Source organism: Geotrypetes seraphini, chromosome 5 (genome assembly GCF_902459505.1).
Source record: "Geotrypetes seraphini chromosome 5, aGeoSer1.1, whole genome shotgun sequence".
NCBI classification, from domain to species: domain Eukaryota; kingdom Metazoa; phylum Chordata; class Amphibia; order Gymnophiona; family Dermophiidae; genus Geotrypetes; species Geotrypetes seraphini.
In genome coordinates this window covers 59,084,474-59,105,151 of record NC_047088.1, presented here as the reverse complement: position 1 = coordinate 59,105,151, position 20,678 = coordinate 59,084,474, and the positions used below count along the sequence as shown (strand labels likewise).

Below are 20,678 nucleotides of genomic sequence, written 5' to 3'. Positions count from 1 at the left end.
GTGGTTTACAGACATAGATAAAATATTTATTTTCTCAATGTATACCATATCTTCCAATAATCATTCAATGCAAAAAGTAAAAAGAAGGGTTCTATATTGGTGAAACAGGCCAGATGCTATATGGCACAGATATCATATTAAAAATTACAGTGCCAACCAAGATGTCACCTCTGTCAGACAGCAGTTTGGAAAAACTGACCACTGATGATTTTATGGTGAGAATACTGAAATGAAATGTTAAGACAATCCAAGAACATAAGACTTTTGAAACCAAAATGATAAAATATTTTGATACCCATCAGAAAGGACTCGACAAGGATCTTGGCTTTCTTTTCCACTACAAAGAAACTTAAACTGCTCTGACACCTCCACCTCCACCTCCAACTTAATAAAAACCTTGGCTTTCTTTCCTACTACAAATGAATTGAAACTGCTTTGTCACCTCTTTCATGTTTCTCTTATATATACAGATGTTACCAACATTTGCTAATTTCTGATCTGAGGAAGAAGAGGTTACTTTTGAAAGCTAATCATAAACTACATTAACTTAGTCCAATAAAAAATGTATTAATTTTTTCCTTTATATTTTTTGTTTTATTTCTACATATTACAATGTATAATTAAAATCTGGAATTCATTGCCAGAAGATGCGGTAAAGGCAGTTTGTTTAGCAAGGTTTAAAAAAGGTTTCGGTAATTTCCTTAAATAAAAGTCTATAAACCATTATTATGATTGTCTTGGGAACATCTACCACTTATTTCTGGGAAAAGCAATATACTCTCTTGGGATATTGCCGGGTAATTCAACCTGGATTGGCCACTGCTGGAAACAGGTTACTGAGTTTGATGGTAATATTTATATTCTTAAATACTAATACATCAATCATGTAGAACAAGAAAAAAGATGCTGCAGAGATAAAAATAAGTAGGAGACAGAGTACCTTGCTACACCTTTTGAAGTGGCAGTGGCATAAAACTTTAAAGAAAACAGAAATAATTTATTTTTCAGCATGGACATTAGGAGGTAATTACACTAGTATTATATAGATACATAGAAACATGATGGCAAATAAAGACCAAAAGGCCTATCCCATCTGCCCATCCACAGCAACCAATATCTCCTCATAGAAACAGAAACATGAGGGCAGATAAAGTCCAAATAGCCCATCTAGTCTGACCATCCACAGTAACTATTATCTCTTTCTGAGAGATCCCACATGCCTATCCCAGGCCCTTTTGAATTCAGACATGGTCTCTGTCTTCACCACCTCTTCTGGGAGACTGTTCCACACATCTACTACCCTTTCCGAAAAAAAGTATTTCCTCAGATTACTCTGGAGCCTATCATCTCTTAACTTCATTCTATGCCCTCTCATTGCAAAGTTTCCTTTCAAATGAAAGAAACTTGACTCATACACATTTATATTACGTAGGTATTTAAACATCTCTTTCATATCTCCCATCTCCTGCCTTTCCTTCATAGTATACAGATTGAGATCTTTAAGTCTGTCCCCAAATGTCTTATCATGAAGACCACACAGCCTTACACTGGACCGACTCCATCCTTTTTATATCTTTTTGAAAGTGCTGCCTCCAAAATTGTACACAATATTCTATATGAAGTCTCACCAGAGTCTTATACAGAGGCATCAATACCTCCTATTTTCTACTGGCCATACCTCTCCCTATGCACCCTAGCATCCTTCTAGCTTTTCCATCGCCTTTTCAACCTGTTTGGCCACCTTAAGATCATCATATACCCTCCCAAGTCCCACTCTTATGTCATGCACATAAGTTCTTCACCCCCTAAACTGTACCATTCTCTCGGGTTTTTGCAGCCCAAATGCATGACCTTGAATTTCTTAGCATTAAATTTTAGCTGACAAATTTCAGACCATTCTTCAAGCTTCACCAGATCTTTCTTCATGTTATTCACACCATCCAGCATGTCTACTCTATTGCAGATTTTGGTATCATCCACAAAGAGGCAAATCTTACCCAACAGCCCTTCAGCAATATCGTTTATAAAAATGTAAGTGTCAGTTATAACTTCTAACCAAAAAAAGTCAGGTTTACATAAGAACATAATAGTTGCCATACTGAGACAGATCAAAGATCCATCCAGTATCCTATTGTCAACAATGGCCAACCCAGGTCACAAGTACTTGGCAATATCTCAAAAATTTTATGCTGCTTATCCTAGGTAACATCCCTTTTGCTCAGAGCGATCTCCATTGATCACTACTAAACTAAACTAAACTAAACTAAACTAAACAAAGCCTTAGGTTTATATACCACATCTTCTCCACTGAAGTGGAGCTCGACACGGTTTACAGAGTTTAAAAAAATATGGGAAGAGAGAAGAGAAAGAGTTTACAAAGCATAAAAAGAGGGGATGTAATCAGGAGAAGAGATTATTATATGCTAGAGAAAAGCCAGGTTTTCAGTTGTTTTTGGAATAGTTGGAGGGAGTCCAGGTTCCGCAGCGGGACAGTGAGGTCGTTCCAGAGGCCAGTGATTTTGGAGAGGAGGGATCTACCCAGTTTACCTGCGTAGAGGATGCCATGTAGAGAGGGGAAGGATAGTTTATGTCTGTGGGCTGATCTGGTGGTAGTTGGTGTCGGGGCAAAGAAGGATAGAGGGATTAGGGGTGGAAGGATGCCGTGAATGATCTTGAAAGCCAGGCAGGAGCATTTGAAATGAATTCTGGAAAGTACTGGGAGCCAGTGAAGATTGGTAAGTAGAGGGGAGACGTGGTCATATTTGCGTTTAGCAAAAATCAGCTTAGCCGCAGTGTTCTGGATAAGCTGGAGTCTGTGAAGACTTTTTTTCGTTAGGCCTAAGTAGATGGCGTTACAATAATTGAGTTTGGATAGGATGATGGATTGTACAAGGACGGTGAAATGCTTTTGGTGAAAATAGGATCTAACTTTCCTCAGCATGTGGAGGCTGAAAAAACAAGATTTTGCAGGGGAATTCAGGTGATCGTTGAGGAAAAGGGAGGAATCGATAGTGATGCCAAGGACCTTGCTTGAGAACTCAAGGTGTAGAGCAGGGCCTGTGGGTAGGGTGAAGAGGGCGGGCAGGTGGGCTAATTTTGGGCCGAGCCAGAGTAATTTTGTTTTTGATTCATTTAATTTCATCTGTACTGAGAGGGACCAGGCATGAAGTCTCATTATGCATGATGTGATGTTCTCTTGGAGGTTTGTAAGGTTTGGATCTGTTTCCAGGAGGAGGAGGATATCGTCTGCATATGTGTAAATTGTTTCAAGGGAGGATAGTTTAAGGAGCTTCAGGGAGGTCATATATATGTTGAAGAGAATAGGGGATAGGGGAGAGCCCTGTGGAACACCACAGGATGGTGTCCATGAAGCGGATTTGGAGCCGTTTGTGTTGACAATGTAGGAACGATCGCGAAGGAAGTTTGAGAACCATTTTAGGACAGAAGAGTCTATCCCAATCTCGGAAAGTTGGTAGATTAGTATGTCGTGATGCACGACGTCGAAAGCCGCGGAGAGATCAAACTGTAGGAGAACAGCAAATTTGTTTTGGGCGTGTAGTTGTTGCACCTTTGAGATTAGGGAAACTAGGAGGGACTCGGTGCTGAAATTGGGCCTAAATCCGTATTGGTAGTGTTGGAGAATGGAGAATCTCTCTAGGTAAGAGGAGAGCTGAGTGGCGACTATGGTCTCTAGAAGTTTTGTTAAAAGAGGGATGTTTGCTATGGGGCGATAGTTCGATGGCGAGGAAGGGTCAAGATCGGGTTTTTTCAGAAGAGGGGATAAGGCAATGTGTCCCATTTCGGTGGAGAACAGGCCCGATAGTAAGACTTTGTTTATGAGGTTAGTAAGGGAAGAGATGGCCTGTGTAGGGATTTTTTCGTAAAGGTAGGATGGGAAGGGATTTAAGTTTGAGGCAAAGTTTAGAGATCTGGATCTCAGATACAAGTTCGAATGTAGTCCATGATCTGTCGGCAGGGATAGCGTCGGAGTCTTTCGGGGGGAGAGAGTTGTAGGAGATAGCTGAGGGAAACGAGCTCTTTATGGTAATGATCTTCTCGTTGAAAAATTTGTCTAGGTCATTTGGAGATGGGAGGGGAGGAGGGGGCGGAGTCATTTTTAGAAGTTAGGTTCCGCCAGATGTGGAACAGTGTACTGTTTTGGTTTTTTGACCTGGAGATTTTGTCTCCATAGTAATTCTTCCTAGCTTTTTTTAGTACTACCCTCTGTCGCCTTCCATTCAACCAGTTCTTGACCCAGCCCGTCACTTTGGGACCCATCCCGAGGGCACTCATTTTATCTCCCTAAGAGATACCATAGGCCTGTCCTATACTTTCTTGAATTCAGAAACAGTCTTTGTCTCCACCAGCTCTACTAGGAGACTATTGCATTCATCTACCACCTTTTCTATTAAAAAAAAAACATTTCCTTAGATTACACCTGAGTCTGTTACTTCTTAACTTCATTCTATGTCCTCTCACTCTGGAGTCTTCTTTCAATTGAAAGAGACTTGCCTCATCTGTATTTATGCCACATAGGTATTTAAATATTTGTATTATCTCTCCTCTCCTGCCTTTCCTCCAAAGTATACATATTGAGATCTTTAAGTCTGTCCCCACATGCCTTATGACGTAGACCACCAGCCATTTTAGTTGCCTTCTACTGGACTAACGCCATCCTGTTTATATATTTTTGAAAGTGTGGTCTCCAGAATTGTACACAATAGTCTAAATGAGGTCTCACCAGAGTATCATACAGGGGCATCAATATCTCCGTATTCCTACTGGCCATTCCTCTGCCTAAGCAACCAAGCATCCTTCTAGATTTCACCATCACCTTTTCAACCTGTTTAGCCACCTTAAGATCATCACATCCAAGTCCAGCTCCTCTCATGCGCAAAAGTCCTTCAACCCCTAAACTGGTAAGTGCATGTTCAGTGCCAAACACTTTCTAAACTCATAATTCAACTATGCTTCATCTATTTCTACTCCTTGCAAAGAGGGCCTTAACATGCCTGCTAACCATATATATATTTTGTTGGCTGTTAATGTGTTTGTGTGTTAGCTGTTGACATGTGCCAAATTGCACATTAACAGCCTGTCAGATTTAGTAGTTTTCTAATTTGAAGACCATGAATGGTACTGGCATTTCCAGGACAGGTACCCAATGTTATTACTTTCAGAGGTCTTAAAATGGCACAGTAGTTAGAGCTACAGCCTCACCACCCTGAGGTTGTGGGTTCAAATCCCCCACTGCTCCTTGTGACCCTGGGCAAGTCACTTAACCCCCACCCCCCTTTTACAAAACCGCAATAGTGGGTTTTAGCGCAGGCTGATACGCTGAATGCTTCACACTGCTCCTGACACTCATAGAGCTCCTGTGAGTGTTGAGAGCAGTGTGGAGCATTCAGTGCGCCAGCGGTTTTATAAAACGGGGGGATAATCTTCCATTGCCCCAGGTAGAGTGTGAGCCCACCATGACAGATGGGGAAAAGTGCTTGAGTACCTGAATATAAACCACTTAGGCTATAAGTAGTATATAAATAAATACATTTATATTTGGGGGGGGGAATGAAATTAGTTATAGTTGGATTTGTTTTTATCATGTCCTTGCAAGGCTTGAGATATTTTTTTCAAATGACTGACCTAGGACCAGTGCCTAGAATAGTTTGCTGGCCCAGAGACTGTGTGCTGCCAAAAAAGGAAAGGATGATTGGTATTCATAAAGCTCCTGGATGCTTGCTGCAGTTTTGCTTCTCTGCCTTTGTCCTAGTGCATAAACTAGTAGCCATTATCTGACAGCCCGTGGGGGCTGTACATCTGACAAAACTGGCAATGTATCATAGCTGAACTGGAGTTTCATTACATTTTGCCAATGATCACATTTGTTTCTGCTGGCTGTGAATTGCCCTCAATCTTTTCTTTGTGATCACGCTTTTAATCTCTTTGATGGGTTTCCCATGTCTCTATAACAACACTTTCATCCAGATCCAAATGTCATCAGTTTTAGGCTATATCCAAGTCTGAATATGGATCTTTAAATAATTAACTGCAAAAAATATTCCCAGCCTCTTCTGTTTCATAAGATATGTTATAATTTAGCCTTAAGCTTAGGATATGATTTTTTTTTTCCCCAAAATGTCAACGCAGGCCAGAGCTTCACAGCATACCACGAGCCCAGTGCATTGTTCCAATCCCTTCGGAAAACTAATTCATGTATTACAGTGGCCTACTGTGCCAATTTTCAGGATCTAGATCTTTGCTGTTTATTCAACTGAATTGGATCTGACAGTTTGTTATTGTTGCAAGAAAGGTTGGATTTGGAAGCCCCAGTAAAATAAACAAAATGCAATCCTAAGGTATTTCCAGTCATCTTTGCTGTTCTTTTATGAGCTGTTTTTATCTGAAACTACAGAAACCAAAAACAGATGCCATGAATAAGTTCAAAGTACAGAAACAAAGATCTGAAGATCTGAAGTGGTATAGTAGGTTTTCTCCTTCAATCAATGGTTCGAAAAGCAGTAAGCCTTAAAATATGGTTGGAATGACATGAATATGTATCTTGTCTTTGATGTAATACTGTATTACAGGCTGAAGTTACAAATAGTACAAGAACTCTAAAGAAATGTTTTATATTATGCTTGCTGTTATTACCAACCCCTAAAATTAATCTAGTTCACACTAGCGTTCAAAACAGCTGAGGCTATATTAAATAGCCAGAGCACTAATTGCACAAAAAAAACCATAAAATAATCTCAAAGCACCATTCTTCCATATTTCATAGCTTCATAGAAAACGGTATTACTTTTATCGAGCACTTGCAATGACACCCACATTTTCCACACATCTCTCATGCTTGATTAATGAGAAACATTATTCATGTGCTGCTGATTCATTCCAAAGCATGGCAGGAAAAAAGAAAAGGTACCAAAAAGGCTACTTGAATGCCAAATTCAGGGTCCTTTTACTAAACTGCAGTAAAACGTGGCCTTAGCTTGCCTTTACATGAGTCTTTCCCACATCTATTTCCACACAGTCCTGAGTCCAATTAGTTTTCGGACAGAGACTCATGCATAATCTAGATCAGCGGACTCAAACACGCGGCCCGTGGGCTGCATGTGGCTCTCCAGGTTTTATTTGCGGCCCACGGTCTGGAGGCCATCATTCTCTTCCTTTTGGAGCAGCAGCCGGCTCGTTTGCTCAAAGCCGCGGGTTGGTGGCTCCTTGCGCTATCCACTCCTGCATCGGAAACCTCTCTGATGTCACAACATCAGAGAGGCTTCAGACGCAGGCGCGGATCTCGCAAGGAGCCGCCACCCGTGGCTTTGAACGAACGAGCCGGTCAGACACGCTGCTGCTCCAGTGGTGTACCAAAGTGGGGGGGGGGGGGGTCCACTGTTCTCTTCCCTGCAGGGCCGACCAACTCTGGCGGCCCGACGTCAATTTTGATGTCGAGAGGACGTTCTGGCTAGCCAATCACTGCCTGGTTGCCCGGAACGTCCTTTCCGACATTAGAATTGACATCGGGCAGCGAGAGTTGGTCGGCCCCATGCAGAAGAGAAGCAGGGAGATGGCCTGTTCCCGATAGCGGCAGCAGCAGCAGCCTATTCCGTGGCGGCGGTGGCATGGGGGAGGGCAGGAAGGAAGGAAGAAAGAAAGAAAGAAAGAAAGAAAGAAGGTGGGGTGGGGATAGGGAGCCAGAAAAAAAAGCAAAAAATGGGGCACGGAATCAGAGAAAGACAGACAGAGAAAGAAAGAAAAAGTTGGGGGAGGGAATGAAGTCTGGAGGGGAGGAAGCATACAGGAGGCTGAAAGAAGGGAAGAAGTATTGGATGCACAGTCAGAAGAATAAAGTGCAACCAGAGACTGATGAAATTACCAAACAAAGGTAGGAAAATGATTTCATTTTCAATTTAGTGATTAAAATGTGCCAGTTTTGAGAAAGAAAAGATATTGAACTTTAAATGTGAGTGCTGCAGAAAAAAATAGAGTACTTGGAGGGCCGCAGAAAAAATAGTTAATGTCTTGTTAAAGAAATGACAATTTTGCATGAGGTAAAACTTTTTATAGTTTATATATCTTTCCTTTTAACTGTTAAAGGAAAGTTTTATAAACTATAAAGAGTTTTACCTCATGCAAAATTGTCATTTCTTTAATAAGGCATTAACTATTTTTTTCTGCGGCCCTCCAAGTACCTACAAATCCAAAATGTGGCCCCGCAAAGGGTTTGAGTTTGAGACCACTGCTCTAGATTATTGCAACTCTTTAAATTGCAACATCCCAAAGAAAGGACTTCAGAGGTTGCAGCCACGCCAGAACACAGTGGCTAGACTGATTTTCCATAAGGCCTGATTTGAGAGGGCCAGCACGCTGCTGATAGAACTACACTGGCTGCCAGTCAAGTATAGAATTCAATTTAAAATTGCATGTATGGTTCACAGGGAGAAAGCTCAACTGGGCTAACTTCAGCCTTCCATGTTTCGCACTCCTTCTATAACTCAAGATTGGCTCAATGCAATAAATTTCCTCTTCCCTCTCCACATCAGGTTTGGAGGAACTCACTCTTCAAATCCACCTTCGAGTTTCAAGGCCCCCAAATTTAGAACTGCTTCCTGATTTGCTTAAGTCAGACCTCCTCCTATCTTCAATTAGAATGGTGCTAAAAACACATCTGTTTTCATTATAGTCTTGCTATGATTCATAATGTCTATGTTGCTAACCTTATTAATCTTATGTAAGCCGTAATGATTCCCAGTTGACATCTGCTGGGTATAAGAAACAATATGGTATAGTATTTCCTACCAGAGGGAAATGACTGATTTGTCACTTTCCCAAATAATGGCCAGCAGTGCCTTTACTATTGCAGGGGGGGGGTCTCACCTTGAAACAGCCCAATATAGGGCAAAACATGCATTTGTGTCAGCCAAAAGCTTCCCCCGATGCGACTGAAATAAGTGCTGGGCTCTCTTATTAATTTATAAATCTTGAGGTTCTGTACTTAAATCCTTAATATGTTACTTCTTCCAATAAGCCACTAATTGGAAGAAGTAACATATTAAGGATTTAAGTACAGTTACTGGAAAATATTTAAGTTTATAAGTCCAAAAAACAATTACAAACAGTCCAAAATTCAGCTCTTAGACTGATATACTCGCTGAAAAAAATACAACCACATTACCAACGCTTTCCGAGAATCACACTGGCTCCGGGTACAAGCACGCACTCAATACAAATTCTACTGCACCCTATTCAAAGCCCTAAATGGAGACGGACCAAGCTATCTGAGCAACCGCCTAATCAGGAAAAACACATCCAGACTAAGGAGAACGCACGCACACTTCACCCACCCCCCATTACAAAGCAAAAAAATATATAGGATGGACTGTTAGCCACCAGAGCAGCGAGACTAGACCGCCACCTCTCCAATCTGCTGACCATGTCGCCAAACTACAAAACATTCAGGAAAAATCTCAAAACTATACTATTCAAGAAATATGTCAAATGATATAACTATAACCAATTGACCCTTCCCAAATCCCGATGCATACCATATCTATTAACTTTGTATACTCCCTGGGAATGCCCAGGCCAATTGCCTAGAACTGCCTAGAACTGAAAGGGATTGGTGAGATAGAAGACCCCAATGTAATGTAATAAGTGGTCTGAATATATATACATAACTAGTTTTTTTAGAATAGATGTGTAGACTTAGGCATTTCTTTCTTTCTTTCTTTCTCTTTCTTTCTTTCTGTATGTCTGTCTTTCTTTCTCTCTCCCTGGCCCCCTGTCTGTCTGTCTTTCTGTCTCTCTCCCCTATCCAGCAGCATCCTTTCCCTGCTCCCCCTGTTCAGCAGTAGCCCTTCTCCCTTCCTTTTACCTATCCCCTTTCCAGCTGCACCCCTTCCCTTCTCCCCCTATCCAGCAGTAGCCCTTCTCCCTTACTTTTACCTCTCCACTGTCCAGTAGCACCCCCTCCCTGCTCCCCCTGTCCAGCAGTAGTCCTTCTCCCTTATTTTTACCTCCTCCTGTCCAGTAGTATCCCTTCTCCCTTCCTTGCTCCCTGTCCAGCATCCACTAGGCCAGACAGCCTAGGGGCTTTCTGTCTCTCTCAGGCAAGATGTCCGATCGCAGCTCTCCTCCCTTTTACCTCCGGCTCCTTCCTGTGTGTGTGCCTGGTAGCGGTGCCTTGACCCCTAGAGGCCTGGACATTTGCTGTTTGTCGAGGTACAGGCTGGCTGGGGTGTGGGAGGGGGAAGCCATTGCCGTGTATGTGCATGAGGACGGAGGCCGATGGAGAAACTACTGCTTGCGGTGACACAGAGATACGGATCATGGATCACGAAGCACGGCCGTAAGGAGTCTCAACTGCACATGCGCGCTAAGGGTTTTATTATAGCTGATTATGTCTGAATGAAAATGAAATAAAGTGAAAGGTATGCTTTCCATGAGGACTGATAAAGAATTCTCAGTTGGAACACTGCTGTTTCATCTGAGTCTAAGATTGATGGTCCAAGGCGACGAATGAAAGATGTTTTGGGTCGTATGGTAGTTATAGTGAGCTATTATAGCATCAGTGGTGTAGTAAGAGGGAGTGGGAAGGGGGAGGTTTACCTCAGGTGCCATCTTGCTCGGGGCACTGGTACCCCTCCTCTTCTCTGCCCCCCATTTTACCACTCCCCCACTGCCGTGCACATACCCCTTCCCTTCCCGCGTACCTTTTAACCACAGCGTGAGCAGCCATCAACTTGCTGCCCGTGTCAGCTTCGGCACGCTCTCTGACGTCACTCCGGGACCCATACCTAGGAAGTGACATCAGAGAGAGTGCTGAAGCCAACGCGGGCAGTAAGTTGGTGGCTGCTCGCCAAAGTGAAAAAGGAATGGGGAAGGTGCGTGTCCATGATGGGGGTGCAGGGAACCGGATATGCTGGGGCAGGGGAGGGGCGCCACTACCCTTGGTGCCGCTCGGCCTCACTAGGCCACTGTATAGCACACCTCCCTAAATTGATAATTGTGTGTGTTAGTTCAGCTGTTAATATTGCCATATCCCATAGCCATTAACAAAAAAAATAGTGCTTGACCCTTTCCACCGCCCATTATGAAGGTGGCAATGGCTCACAATGTAATCTCAGTTGGAAGCAAGGAAGTTGATAGCACGCTTCAGCCGCTGATGCTGGCACTCTTACGCCTGCTCAATTTATACACAAACTACATGCGCGATGAACGCTGGTGTTGGCAGATGAAAGCATGCAGCGGCTTTCTCATTGCTCAGGCAATACTGGAGGGGAAAGACGAGAGGCTTCACAGTCAGCCATTCAATTTCAATAGTGCTGCAGTTTGAGAGGGGAACTGAACTAGAAATAGGAGAGGGCTCATGACCCCAAAGGCCCCTTCATGGCTATGCCTTTGCTTCATAATGTTATTTTTCAAGGAAATTCTGCTCATAGAAGTCAAAAATTCAATTGTCCACAAGTACTTTGTATGCACTACAACTTTTCAAAGTGAAATTGAGTAATTTCTCTCCAAAGAATTGGCAAAAAGATATCAGGTAAAAGGGACCTGTAGACTTTTCATCAGTGCAGACAATTTGACAATTTTCCTATAATAAACAGTTACACACTGTATTAACCTGAAGCTAATTAAGCTGCTGGTCAATATTCAAAATTATTTAACCATTCATAAATGGTTTTTGGCTGATTAAATAGCATTTTAGTGCTTAACCGGTGGCATTGCGAGGGTGAGAGGCACTTGGGGCAGTGGCGTTCCTTCCCCACCCTCTGCTCTGTCCCCCACCCTACCCGCTCCTTCCCTACTCCCTCCTACCACACACATGCAGCCCTTCCCTTCCCCCCATACCTCTTTAACGTTCACAGCATGAGCAACAACCCCAACCTGCTGCTCACACCAGCATTGGCTCTTCCTCTGACATCACTTCCTAGGCACAGGTCCAGGAAGTGATGTCAGAAGAAGAGCCAACACTGGCACGAGCAGCAAGTTGGGCTTGCTGCTCTTATCATTAACGTAAAAAAGGTATGGGGGAAGGGAAGTGGCACATGTGCAGTGGTGTGAGGGAGGAAAGGGGGGGCAGAGAGGAGGATTAGTGCTGGTGCCCCACCAAGAGGGCACCCAGGGCAGACCGCCTCTCCCCCTCACCTTCCTTACCACACCACTGTGCCTAGCCATATATAGTGGGAAATAACCAGTTATCTCTTGCTGAATATCAATTGTTAGTGGCTAGAAGCTAACCTACTATATCATGTGAGATAGCCAGTTAGATGCAGAAATTCAGCACCAAACTGGCTGCATTTAGCCATTAAAATAGGCTGCATAAATAGCAGGCCTTAACTAAGCACTTAACTAGTTAACACTAAATTTCAGCTTAACCGGTTAAGTTGCTACAGTAAAAAATGAAACAGGATATTTGATGCTGGTCACCAGATATGGCCCAGCATTGAATATTCAGTCTGACTGCTGGTGTTATACAGTCACCACACAGACCAATGCCAGCTAAACCTGGGGGATAGGGGGGATTGGTGTCATAAAATAAATGAGTTTTCTTTTTTCTTAAAGCACAGTAAAGATACGGACCTTGCCACATAGGGAAGTCAAAAATATAAATGGATGGTGGCCTGGCACTTACCTAGGGAAAGTGTTTTGGGGAAGCAAGGGAGGGGAAAGGAAGACAGGTAAGACAGAAGGGACTGGATCAGGTTAGAACATGAATTTAACAAAATGGGAGGTAGCTGAGGGTACAGAGAGGAGGGGCAGATACAGTTAGGAATGAGGGGAAGTCTAAGAGATGGTGCCAAGGATGAAGACTAGAAACATGAAAATGGAAGTTTGCAAGTGTACAATCTCCATTTTGCCTGCACCTACAACTGCTTTTGCAGCTCTAAATTTTTGCTCCTATTTTCGCCTCTACCTCTTACCATTTCTTACCTGCTGTACAGGTGCAACCTACTTCATTGAGTTTCTGCAGGGTCCTTTTCTATAGGATTTTGAAATCCCAAATTAGCCTGTGGATACACTCTGTGCTGGATGTACATTTTTTAGCACTGCTGCACGTGGGATGAGACACAGGGAGAAAGCTGTACCTTGTGCTGCAGGTAAGAACAGAAATCTTTACAGCTGTACTTTACAAAAACTGCCTCATTTGTTAGGAGGGAGCTATGCCTTGTTCTAAAGATTAATGCAAAGATCTTAACCATGCTGTTATAGCATGTTACAGTACAAGATTCAAAGAAAAGTCCTTCAAAGAAATCCTAACTCATTAACAGGTATGCCAGAGGCATTTGAACAGAACATTGCGTGTGAGGAAAAGTGGAGAAGAAAACTTTCCCTAGCATGATACAGGACGTTAGCAGTGCTTGTGGGGATTCTGACTCTCAGGATTTAAATTCTGAGCATTCAGTTTTTCAGTTTCACTAACTGGAGCAAGAGAGAACTTTTCCAGCAGGATTTTTGTGCTCAAGATATGATTTTTTTTATTTTTTTTATTATTATTATTATTATTCATTTTTTCAGTAGCAGGATCATGGGGCAGACCCAGGTGGTAGCTGGCAACTTTAGAAGTTGTGTAATTGTGCTACACAGTATACATGGGTGTCAGGTCAAAAGCGCGCCGGGACAAAGGCGCGCCCAGACAATTGAGCGCAGCGCGCGCCGCCGCGCCGCTCTAAATTACTGTTTTTAGCGCTCCGACGGGGGGCGTGGGGGGGAACCCCCCCACTTTACTTAATAGACATCGTGCCGCGTTGTGGGAGCGTTGTGGGGGGTGTGGAGGGTTGTAACCCCCCACATTTTACTGAAAACTTCACTTTTTCCCTGTTTTTAGGGAAAAAGTTCAGTTTACAGTAAAATGTGGAGGGTTACAACCCCCCAAACCCCCCATAACGCCAGCGCGATGTCTATTAAGTAAACTGGGGGGGTTCCCCAACAAAAACCCCCGTCGGAGCCCCTAAAAACTGTAATTTAGAGCGGCGCGGCGGCGCACGCTGCGCTCAATTGTCGGCGAGCGCTTTTGTTTTTCACGCCATTGTCTATGAACCGTATACATGTTTAAAAGTTATACTGCAAGGAGTGTTTGTTTTATGCTTGTATCCCCCCCCCTTTACCTGCAGAACAGGGAGCAGCCTCTTATGTAGTGCCTCACTCCATGTGTAAAACCCAGATATCTTGATGCGTTCTCTTTTTTTTCTGGAGCCATATACTAATGCTATTACTACATGAACTATACTGGTGATCATCTTAGTAGGTGCAAATTTGTCACATCGCTTCTTGTTCTTTAGTCATCTTAGAATTGGACATATGCTCTGTTATTACTACGTGAGTGACACTGGGGGGGAAATTGGTAACATCACTTCCTTCTGAGGGGCTGTCTTCGAATAGGACATGTTGCCCAGCTTTTACGATGTGGGATGCACTGGCGTCCATCTTTACTAGGGGCAAAATTTTTAATATTACTCCCAGTTGCTACTGCAAAACAGAGAGGAATGGGCTCTGTGTAGTTCTTGTTTTACAACGAAGGGTTGTAAATAACAGCTGCAAGCATATTATGAATTTTAATAAAATATATTGGGGAAACTGAAGGCATCAAGAAAAGGAGTCAATGGTTGAGGAGGTGAATATGCTTTTATGTCAACCTCTAATGAAAGAAGTGATGGTAGTGCATCGGCAGGGAATGTACTTGTACAGCAACCCCCCGATGAGATGATGGTAATACATTGGCATTTATACGGTCTGTGCCCAGGTAGGGCAGAAATTATGCTTCATCTGGTAACGTGGAATATATTGAGAGTTATATGACTCGAAAGGCTAGCCACCCTGCCCTGAAATTATCTAGATAGAATAGTGGTTTTCAAAATATTCCTAATGAATATGCATGAGGTAGATTTGCAAGCCTGTCACCTTTTTATATGTTAAGAATTATCAAGAAAGGAATGGAAAGCAAAGATGAAAATATTATAATACCTTTGTGTTGACAAAAATTATAAAAGGGATGAGACAACTTCCCAATGAGGAAAAGGTAAAACGGTTAGGGTTCTTCAGCTTGGAGAAGAGAAGACTCAGGGATGACATAATAGAGGTCTATAAAATACTGACTGGAGTGGAAAGGGTAGATGTGAATTGCTTGCTTATTCTTTCCAAAAATACTAGGACTAGGGGGCATGCAATGAAGCTACTAAGGGCTCCTTTTATGAAGCCGCGTTAGCAGTTTAACGCGGGAAATAGCGTGCGCTAATTTGCCAGCCGCGCTAGCTGCTAATGCCTCCTCTTGAGCAGGCGGTAGTTTTTGGGCTACCGCAGGGGTTAGTGCGTGCTAAAAATGTACATGCGCTATAGCTACTAACGCGTCTTCGTAAAAGGAGCCCTAAGTAGTAGATTTAAAACAAACCAAATAAAATATTTCTTCATACAACGTGTAATTAAACTCTGGAATTCATTGTTGGAGAATGTGATGAAATCAGTTAGCTTAGCAGGGTTTTAGAAAAGTTTGGATAATTTCCTAAAAGTGAAGTCCATATGCAACTATTGAGATGGCTTGTGGAAATCCACTGCTTATTCCTAGGATAAGCAACATAACATATATTGTACTATTTGGGATCTAGCTAGGTAGTTGGAACCTGGATTGGCCACAGTTGGAAACAGTATGCTGAGCTTGATGGACCTTCAGTCTGTCCCATAAGGCAGTTCTTATGTTCTATTCCCTCCTCCCAAAATCCATCCACTTCCTGCTACATAGCAGGACATACAGTTAGCACATGAATTAGTAGTGCATGGAAACTTTTAGGCCAGTGTGGTCATTGTCACTGTGGCCAGCAACTAATTCACATACTAACAGCTCATTTCAGATTAGTAAAAGGGACCCACGGTTTTCTTCTTGGGAAAGGTGGTATATTGACAGAAAAACTGAAATTTAGTATATATATATATATATTTTTGCTGCTCTTTCATACTGTTTTTAAAGGAGATCGTGCCTAAGGATTGCTAAAGCTAATTTCCTGTTATAAAATAGTGCTATTCCATTAAATGTTTGCAATTTTATATATTTATTGATAGCAAGTTGCCGTTCAAATGTTGTGCCTTACCTTAGGCATTAGTGTGACAAGACAAGTAAAACCTACCAAAGTAAATAAATCCCCAGAACAAGCCTAGAATAGGAAATGACAGTGGCAGCACAAGCATTCCCTTTCTGATGGACCAATTGCCCTCTGTTCTGGTGAAATTGATTTTATAGTGTTTTAGAGATCTATAACAAGAACTGTTCAATAGGAACTGGACAGGGATGCCATCTCATTTCAAAGTGAACATTTCATGGCTTGTAGATATTTATGGTTTTCAATCATTCTCAACTTGAACAGAATTTGAGCCGGCAATCTAGAAGTGTATCTCTACGCCAATTCACTGAGCCTTTTAGTCTCTGTTATTAGTTTGTTTGCTTTTTTTCTACCACGATACTCTTTCCGAGGATAGCAATCCACATGCCATGACCAGATAATGCAGATATGCAGCCAGCTATGCTATTTGATACATGCCTGAAGGGTTAGTTATCAGATGAGATCAATTTATGTGTTTCACATTAACCTCAAAATAACTTTTGCTGTTTTTAACAAGGGGAAAAAATAGAAAAACTGATGTTCCTTTGAGAAAGAGAAATACAATAACCTAACACAACCAGAATCATTTCAGCAACAATGTGATATTTTTGCAAAATTGTAATCCTATGCTGCATTAACTCTCCCTGTAAACCATATCAATTCAAGGAAACACAGGGCATTTCTCAAAAGGCTTGATTCACCCCCATTCTTTTTGTCTCCTGAGGGAGAATGTCTGAAAATCTCTGAACAGCAAATGTTGAAAAAATATTCAGTCAAAATAATAATAATTAAAAAAAAAAGATAATTGGGAAAGAGGTACCATATGCCCTCATTTATACCTCTCATAGATATGTCTACAAATAGTTGCTTACACAACTCTTCAACGCCAATTGCAACCCTTTCACACAAATATATTTATTCATGCTTAAGAATGGCCTAAGCCTGGCTTTAATGATTTACATGTTGGTCAATATAGCAATAGTTTTAAAGCTATTTATAAAAATAAAAGAGAGGTTAAACGTGACAATGGCTTGATTTAAAATTTGTCCAGAGCACATGTACAGAAAAGTAGGCACATGCCCACAGATTCTATATACTGCGACTAAAATTGTATGTACAAATTTGGGTGTATTCTGATTTGCATGTGCAACTAAATTAGTTATTAAGCTATGCATAGATAATTGCCAATTAAAAAGCAATCATTGGCACTATTAAGGATTTACACACATAATTTTCCAAGGGCCAGATTCTCAAAACTTTAATGCCACCGCTAAACTGTTTTCCGGCGGTTTAGCCTGTACGCAGTTTAGCGATGCATTATCAAAAGGGATTTTCTCCATCTTTAGCGAGGATTCTAGCAGTCTCTGACATTGACATGGAAATGGGCTCTTCAACATTGAAATGAGCCCTCCGGTAGATTCTTAAAAAATGTCAAGCCATTTTTAAAAAGTGGCATCGGCTTTTGGCGGCTAAAAAAAGCGACTGGTTCAAGGGTGCTGGTTAGTGCTGCCCGATTCGCGATTTGAATCAATTCCTTTCTACTACATTGCATAGTTTGGCGTCATCTGCGAATAACGTTATTTTACCTCGAAGCCCTTCTGCCAAGTCTCTTATAAAGATATTGAACAGGATCGGGCCCAAGACCAAGCCCTGCGGCACTCCACTGATCACCTCCGTCATTTCAGAGGGGGTGCCGTTCACCACCACCCGCTGAAGCCTGCCTCCAAGCCAGTTCTCAACCCATTTTGTCAAAGTGTCACCCAATCCTATAGAACTCATTTTGCTCAACAGCCTGCGGTGTGGTACACTATCGAAAGCTTTGCTGAAGTCTAAGTATACGATGTCCAGGGGCTCCCCAACATCCAGATCCGCCCACAAACTCAAACTATCTTTCCCCTCGTTAAAAGGCGTCATGTATGCAGGTAAATTAGGGAAATCCCTTTTCTTCAAATTCAGTGAGCTGCCCCGCTGCTGAACCTAGGCTCATTCCAATTATTCCGAAAGCATCTGAAAACCTGACTTTTCTCCAAAACTTAAAGCTATCTATTTAAAATGTAAAGCTAGCTATCTTCTTCATAACTTCTAATTTCTTAATATGTCCTTCCCTCATTTATTGAATTAAACCGTGTCGAACGGTGTCAGGTCAAAAGCGCACCGGGACAAAGGCGCACCCAGACAATTGAGCGCAGCGCGCGCCTCTTTAAATTACTGTTTTTAGTGCTCTGACGGTGGTGCGTGGGGGGGAACCCCCCCACTTTACTTAATAGACATTGCACCGTGTTGTGGGGGGTGTGGGGGGTTGTAACCCCCCACATTTTACTGAAAACTTCACTTTTTCCCTGTTTTTAGGGAAAAAATTCAATTTACAGTAAAATGTGGAGGGTTACAACCCCCCAAACCCCCCATAACGCCGGCGCGATGTCTATTAAGTAAACTGGGGGGTTCCCCAACAAAAACCCCCGTCGGAGCACCTAAAAACTGTAATTTAGAGCAGCACGGCGGCGTGCGCTTTTGTCTTTCACGCCGGTTTCTATGAACCGTGTCGAGCTATATCTTAAGGTTTAGTTTAGTTTAGACTGCTCTGGCACTATCTGGATTGTACTGGAACACTATATGGGTATTCTGCCTAACTGCAAGGATAGTCAGTGATATTCAGCTACTACTCGTAACAATGTGGAAAAACAGTGGCAAAAAAGGCTGCCCTAACTTAAACTGCATAGCTATCTCAATAGCCACCCATATAGATAGTACCAGTTACCACTAAAAACAAACAATATGTTATGCCACTGTTTCTTTGGACAGGTTTCCAGCATTTAAAAACAAATATTGACCATGATATTTGAATATTGACTGGAAAAGAAATCAGATCATGAGATCCATAACATCAGCCAAATGTTATGAACAAATTTAACTAATTACCAACACAGAAAAGACCAATAGGATTTGTTTAAAATAATTAAAGAGTTGTATTTTTGAGCTATAAAGCAATATATAGTAAAAATACTTGTTAAAATTCACAGCATTTTTTTTTTTTAAATGAAGAGACAAAGATTTTCTTTTATGAGCACAATGGTAGAATTACAAATCACCTACTATTATAATGGCAGCATCCCTTCTCTCCAATCTTGGAATAATTGCAATCCTTTAATCAGGCAATAATGTCTTGTGATAATGGCATTGTTCTTGCAAAGACATTTTTGAATTCAGTAAGGTGTGAAATCCTGAAAATAAAATATGACATGAAAGTCAGACATTTAAAGTTAGGCATTTGATTTTTGACTATTTTGCCAAACTAAGATAACTAATATCTAGGCAACATATTTGCCCTTGGCCATAAGCTCTCAAAAAGAGAATGGCACAAGAACAAATTTGTCCTCACAGGAACTCAATTTCCCTGTCCAATCCCCACAAGTTTTGTCACTCTCTCTCTCCCTTCCCCATTCTTGTAAGATCTGCCTTAACCGCACAAGCCTCGAACAATTATGATTTTAAAGTGTTTAAGGCTTCTGCAGATGAGGACAGAGCTTGCAGGAACGGGACAAGATCATGAGTAACCGCTGGGATGGGAAAAAAAATTGTCCCCGTGCATTCTCTACTCTCAAACTTCTTTGACCTTTAAGTGTCAAGTAGATAGAGTTGAATAGAGCACTGGGGAAGCTAGATTTCAAATTCTTCTCCTAACGGAACTACTTGTGGCCCTAGGCAAGGTCTTCTCTCTCCATTGCCTGAAGTGCAATTGCAGGATCTCATTTACTAACTTGTGTTGATGCAATTTAATATGTTATTTAACACAATCCCCACTATTCACTTTGAGATCAATTTATTGATAAGGTTCTTTAATATATGTTAATACATTCATGCTGGTTGGTAAATGAGGTCCTTAGATTGTAATCTTTAGAGGGAGCAGGGAAGTACCTAGTGTAACCAATATAATTTGCCTTGAGCTACCAATGAAAAGGTGTAAAATTAATAAAATAAATACACTAATTATTATGTGTACCTAAAATAATACTTAGGGTCATTTTACTAAAGTGTGGCAGGTTTTCACTTATTCCACATTAATCACTAGTGGACATCCTTCCTGCTGCAGGGCTGTTATGTTAGGGCAAGGCTGCTCTATCATAGAGATATCAGGGTCTGATCAGGACTGTTGGAAGTATGATTGTGGGGTTTGGGGTCTAATTGAGGAGTATTGGAATGGTTGGCGGAAGTGATTGAGTTCATCAGGGGATGTTGGGAAAGTGGCTTCATCGGCAAGTTTGGGAGAAGTGGTTGACTTGATTGAGGGGATTAGGGAAGTGATCAGAATTGTTAGGAGGATGGGGAAGAAATCAGGAGTGTTTGAGGTGGATCAGATATCAAAGGAAATGGATGGGAGGTGAAGACATACACCAATATGGCTGTGGTCCACCTGAGGTAGCGATAATGCAGCCAGGCTATTGGCAGTCATGGCAGCTAGCTTATGGTACAGACCTGAATGCTAGCCTCAATCAATCCAAGTCATGCCCAGTTCCTGCCCTTCCCATGATTATTCTGTTTAACACAGCTTAGTAAATGGTCCTCTTAGTTTGGCCTTTGTACTTCCCA

The 20,678-nt window shown here is 41.9% G+C and overlaps 1 protein-coding gene across 3 annotated transcripts in view; it reads right to left on the bottom strand.

Annotated features, from left to right (window-relative positions):
* The window catches only part of PCDH11X (protocadherin 11 X-linked), a 1,806,309-nt gene that overhangs the window by 1,618,617 nt on the left and 167,014 nt on the right, over positions 1-20,678 (bottom strand). For all 3 annotated transcript variants that reach the window (XM_033945367.1, XM_033945369.1, XM_033945370.1), the window contains exon 2: positions 19,185-19,312. The gene's annotated coding sequence lies outside the window, so the exon portion shown is untranslated. The remainder of the gene's footprint in view (positions 1-19,184; positions 19,313-20,678) is intronic.